Raw genomic sequence first — 6239 nt, 5'->3', positions numbered from 1 at the left:
TTAACGTGTACTCCATAGCAAAGTCCAGGCGGACACATAAGAGAGTTTAATCATTTCGATTTTTTTACCTTGTTTCTTCTTGATAACCTCGTCAATGTACATTATACCTTTGCCTTTGTAAACTTCTGGAGGCTTGCAACTTCGAACAGTAGCGACAAACTGATGCACTCTTTACTGGTCCAGTCCAGTACAACAAACAACATTGTTTTTTAAGCAAAAAAAACACGGACAGCTGGAGGAACGGTGAGTTCGACTTCGTGACTGTATCCTAGTTTCAGAAATAAAAGTCTTCCCTCGGCTTCAGATCTGGCTTTGTAGCCGACTCCAACGATTTTAAGAAACCGAAAGAATTTTAGCTTCCATGACGATCGAATGCAACAACCTTATTCAAGTTCAGAAATCCTTCGTTGGACGCTGATTTGCCCGAAGTTGAAAGGTTCGCTCACCGTCTTAGTGTTTTGCTTCTCATTTTAACAGATTATTCTCTCACAAGCGTATCCTCTTTTTTCTGTATATTTTTTCTCCGTATTTCGTATGTTTCCCTGGTAATTTCCGAATTTCTCATTGATTTTCTTTTTGAATTTTTGCAGAGAAAAAAAGGAACTTCGTATGCTCTGAATATTTTTGAGATTTTGCTCGTATATTTCTTGTATTTCCACTGTAAAATCGTGTACAACCTCCCCCGTTCAATGTATCGATTACAACGTATTTATAATAAAAAAGAGGTTATTTTTAGATTTCCCTAATGACACTAAACTTGCTTGGTTGGTTGGTGAGTGGGTTGTTGTTATTACCGAGGAAATCGCCGGGAAAATCGACACCAGTTAACCGAGCGGTTGAGGGCTCTTCTGTAACATCCGCAATACCGGGTTAGTGACCAAATTGTAAAGTTTCAGAATTTGGTGACTAAAGTATAAGAATGAAATAGTTCAATGATTATTGGATATATATGTTGAAGGTTATTTAGTAATTAGTAAAGGAAATAAAGGGCAAAAGGGTTAATTGACCAAGAAATGAATAAAAAATAGGATTTGTAAGGATAAAGGCACGTGGAAAGGGAGAGAGTTCTCCAGAGTTCTCTTCTCCTTTCTTCTTCTTCTTCACGTGGAAGCCAAGAGCCAAAGGTAAGTTTCTTTGTTTATAATTGAATTGTTGATTTTAAGGTTAGGTTTTAATTATTAGATGATAACTAAGCTTAAGGAAAGCTTAAATCATCTTAAAAGCAAAGGATGGTGGAGTTAGGAGAGATTAAAGATTTAGAGTTTACAAATGAAATCTTGGAATAAAGTTCATTTCTTAGATTGGAAGTTTAATTTGACTTGTCAATGGTTAAATTAAGAGATTTGGAGTGATAGAATTGGATTTATATCATATAGAAAATTTGGTATGATTCTTGAATCTCATAAAGAAGATAGGATTTTGAGGTTAAAGATGATTTACATGAATATAAGTTGGTTCAAGTTATAGTAGTTGAGTTTAATGTCATAAGAGGAGCTTAAAATAGAAGAATTAAGGGAAGAGTTAATGATTTACGTGCTAAAATGTCAGTTCTGGGCAATGTGCATCGATGCACATTCATTGTGCACCGATGCATCGATGATAAATACCAGAAATTGTTTAAGGTGCATCGATGCACATGCAGTGCATCGATGCATGAATTTAAATAGAAAACATCGAATGAGATTTATGCATCGATGCATAAGGAGTGCATCGATGCATCTCCATTAAATACAAACATCGAATAGGATTTATCGATGCATGGTGTAGTGCATCGATGCATACCTTCATTAAAAGATGAAATTGGCTTTTCTTTGAGACTAAGGAGTGATAGTTTCGAATATATCAATCAGTATACTGATAAGTATTAATGTATTATTATGTAGATATAGAATGAAAGCTTGTTCCGAAACAAACTAAGGATTAGGATTAATTCAAACAACGAGGCCCAGGTGAGTGCATACTAGTGATATGTAGTGTTTAATGGAAATAAGACTTGCGATGAGTCTATTTCCTAAAGTAATATGCATGAAGTCATGGACATGATTATGTGTGGTTATAATTATATGTGATTATCTGTATTACATTGATTGTATGTATGCATGACTAAAGATAATGATATGCTTTGTATATGTTATATGATGTATGTAAGACTTTAATATATAATAATGGAAGAACATGAGATAAGTTATATGATAGAGTCATAAGAAATGAAATGAATATGAGAGAATAAGATAATAAAGTATAAGTTATATGATATGGTATAAGTAATTATACGAGAAATATTAGGAGACTTTAAGAGAATAGTATGAATTCGAGGGCATAAATAAGGATACATAAGTAATATAGGGAAGATTGATAAATTAAAGGAAACTATGGTTTATGTATTATAGTGAAGAGCTACAAAGTTTTATTAAAGAGTATTGTGGAAGTCATGAGAAATTGAACTAAATAAATAGATGGTTGATGTGAATAAAAAGGGAAAATGATATAAAATAAGTTATGAAATTATAGGAATATAGAAGATAAGTCGAGAGATGTAGGGAAATAGAAATATATGTTTATTAAGGGTCATAGGAGAACAAGTATATGTAATATGATAATGAAATATAAGACTATGTGGATATATGGTTATGAGATAAAATATGTAATAATAGGAAAATATGATGAAAGTGAGTTTATAAGAATTGATATGAACTAGGTAAACATGGGTAACAGTATATGCATAATGGAAACATGAGTTGGACAAGTACTTAGTGGTATGATTTATTATGAGAATTAGTATAATGGAGCTATATGAAAAGATTATAATGAATATATGAAATTGAATTAAGTAAAGAGATTAAATTAGTACCTAAATAAAAATACTATTAAATGATATATGTTTAGAAATACAACATAATTTATAATCTATGGGAATACAAAGAAATAGAGCATAAGGTAGATAATATGATATCCGTTATTATATATCTATATGATATATGTCATCAGGTAATATGAAAGAACTCTGAAAATTGATATAAGCTAGGAGGAAGTGTTCTATGTGTTATATGTAGCATATATGATCTTATGTGAACAAGATATGATAAATATGTTTACATGAATAAATGTGATTGGGGTGAGAAATGATAGAAATTATATGAAAACATGATATATGTGACATGAGAATGATATGAAAATGATCTACGTGTAAGTGAACTATGTGACTATGTGATAATATGAAACGAAGCTATGTGATACGTGATATGGGAAGTGAATTACAAGTTTATGTGAAATGATAAGTATAAAAGAAAATGCCCATGTTATGTGTCTTGAGAGCTAGGGGTATAGTTGGCATGCCAAGAGTAGAGGGTCTACGCGGTCCTTCGGGACAATATTCTACGCGGTCCTTCGAGACAATATTCTACGCGGTCCTTCGGGATATATATATATTCTTTGGAACATGTGTGAAGTCTGGTGAGACACATATATGATCCCTAGCATATGTATATGATTCTTAAGGAATTCTATGTGGTCCTTATGGACATCATTATATGGCACTACGGTGCAATTCTACGTGGCACTTCGGTGCATTTATACGAGCTGTGGTGACAGCATAGTGCACAACCTCACAATACTCAGATACCTTAGGTTCTCAATATGATATCATGGGCCAAGAAACTCATTAATACAAATTCATGAATGTTAAAGTAATATGCTTACAGGTATGGATATTGGTGATATGAGAACAATGTATGTGATATATGTATATGATTTATGATATGATGTTGTGTGTGTGTATAGTGTTTGATTGAAAAGGTTAACCATAAAAGTATGTGACTACAAGATAAACTGTTAATGATGAATTATGTGTATGTATGTATTTACTGTAATTAATCTGATATGAGTTTATAGGATACAAAGAATGCATGGTATTGGTATAACATGATAGAACAAAATATGCATGTATTAATATATGTTATAAAGTGCATTATAAGTTGTTATGCCTCACTAAGTCTTCGACTTAGCGTGTGATTGTTTCACACGTAGGTTTCGAGAAGAGTAAAGAGTAATGCGGAGCAAGACAGGTCAGTTCTCCTTACCAAATGTCGGATCAGAAAATATATGTACTGTTTATAGAGTGTAGTTGGCATGTAGTCTAAAGATATAAATTGTATGAACTCTGATATATTTTGTAAACGTTTTGAATAAGTTAAATGTTATCAAAGTTTTTAAATTACTCACTATTTTATACGAATAAATGTTTGAAAAGTCAATGTGACACTTCGGACTCGTATCCGGGTCGGATACGGGTTGGGGGTGTTACATCTTCGAAGTTTACGACCCTGTGGAGATGGGTCATTGTTGGCCATTGCTGATTTAAGTGGGCTTTTGGGTCTTGGTCATTGTAATAGACTTGTAACATAAATTTTCGTTCGGCATGAAAGAGTCTCTGAGTCTAATTAACTATGATATTGCAATTAGAAATAACTCCATGTCAAATTGAGTTGTGGATGACTCATCCGTCGCGAAGCCGAATCTATCTTGAAACGATGTGAAATTGAAGTCGTAGTTCGGAATTTGAATCGGATGTGGCTCTCGTTGCCAAATTGTAGTCAACTTCGGTCTTCTTCTCGAATTAAAGATCTTGGTTTGAAAATTCGACTGGAAAATGGTTCATTGACTTCACCATGTGGTTGATAGTCCCTCGAGTTAAATGAAATCGAACTCGAAGGGTCTTTGTTGACAGATAATTTTTCTTGACTTAAGCTACGCTGTCGGAAAACGATTTCTTGTCACTAAGGCACGGTTAACCCAGGTCTTCTTCTCGACTTGAAAACCTCGATTGCAACCGGACAGTAGTGTGATTGAGGTGTTATCGAGCTGAATCGAACTCGACAATTTTATTGACAGATAACCTTTCTAGCCTTGAGTTATGTTGTAAATAATGTACCCTCGAAACTGAGTGTAATCGAACTCGAGGGTCTTTAGAAGATAACCCTTCTCGACTTAAGCTATACTGCAAACGATGCGCTTTGGAGCTGAGTGTAGTCGAACTCGAATGTCTTTGGTTGGTAGATAACCCTTCTCGACTTAAGTTATGCTGTAAATGATGGTGCCTTTGAGCTGAGTATAATCGAACTCAAAGGTCTTTGGCAGATAGCCCTTCTCGACTTAAGCTATGCTACAAATGATGTGCATTGGAGTTGAGCGTAATCGAACTCGAAGGTCTTTGGTTAGTAGATAACCCTTTTCGACTTAAGTTATGCTAAAAATGTTGGTGCCTTTGAGCTGAGTGTAATCGAACTCGAAGGTCTTTGGCAAATAGTCCTTCTCGACTTAAGCTATGCTGCAAATGATGTGCCTTAGAGCTGAGCTTAGTCGAACTCAAAGGTCTTTGGTGACAGATAACCCTTCTAGCCTTGAGTTATGCTGTAAATAATGTGCCCTCGAAGCTGAGTGTAGTCGAACTCGAGGGTCTTTGGCAGATAGCCCTTCTCGACTTAAGCTATGCTGTAAATGATGTGCCTTGGAGCTGAGCGTAGTCGAACTCAAAGCTCTTTGGTTGGCAGATAACCCTTCTCGACTTAAGTTATGCTACAAATGATATGCCTTAGAGCTGAGCGTAGTCGAACTCGAAGGTATTTTGGAGACAGATAACCCTTCTAGCCTTGAGTTATGCTGTAAATTTGATATGCCTCTGAGCTGAATGCAATCGAACTCGAAGGTCTTTGCGTTTCAAGAGAAACACTTTCAAAGGTTTTTTTTTCAAGTGAAACACTTTCAAAGGTTGGTGTTTCAATGAAACTGTCTCAAAACTTGTTTCAAGGGGAACTGATTCAAATATTTTGTGTTTCAAGGGAAATATTTTCAAAGTTTATGCTTCAAGAGAAACTGTCTCAAGGGAGACAAAATATGCTTCAAGAGAAACTGTCTCAAGGGAGACAAAAATTGTTTCAAGGGAAACTATCTCAAGAGAGACAAAATTCATTTCAAGGGAAATGTTTTCAATGTTTATGTTTCAAGAGAAACTATCTCAAGAGAGACAAAACTTAGTTCCAAAAGAAAATGTCTCAAGGGAGACGAAATTTGTTTCAATGAAAAGATATTCAAAGATTTTGTTTCAAGGGAAACTGTCTCAAGAGAGACAATGGTGAGCACGATTCCCTTTGTCGTGAAGTTAAAACCGTGGATGGCCCATTCGTTGTGAAGTTGAGCCTTGGAATTGGATATCCTTCGTCGTGAAGTTGAAATCCAAGTAA

The 6239-nt window shown here is 34.8% G+C and overlaps 1 pseudogene; it reads right to left on the bottom strand.

The window, feature by feature from the left end:
- On the bottom strand, positions 1-4349 carry LOC120206289 (annotated as a pseudogene).
- Positions 4350-6239: the final 1890 nt, after the last annotated feature.

This window comes from Hibiscus syriacus, unplaced genomic scaffold, assembly GCF_006381635.1.
Source record: "Hibiscus syriacus cultivar Baekdansim isolate YM2019G1 unplaced genomic scaffold, ASM638163v2 tig00013680_pilon, whole genome shotgun sequence".
NCBI lineage: Eukaryota > Viridiplantae > Streptophyta > Magnoliopsida > Malvales > Malvaceae > Hibiscus > Hibiscus syriacus.
Note: the sequence above shows the minus strand (reverse complement) of the source record. Positions and strands in the feature narration are given on the sequence as shown.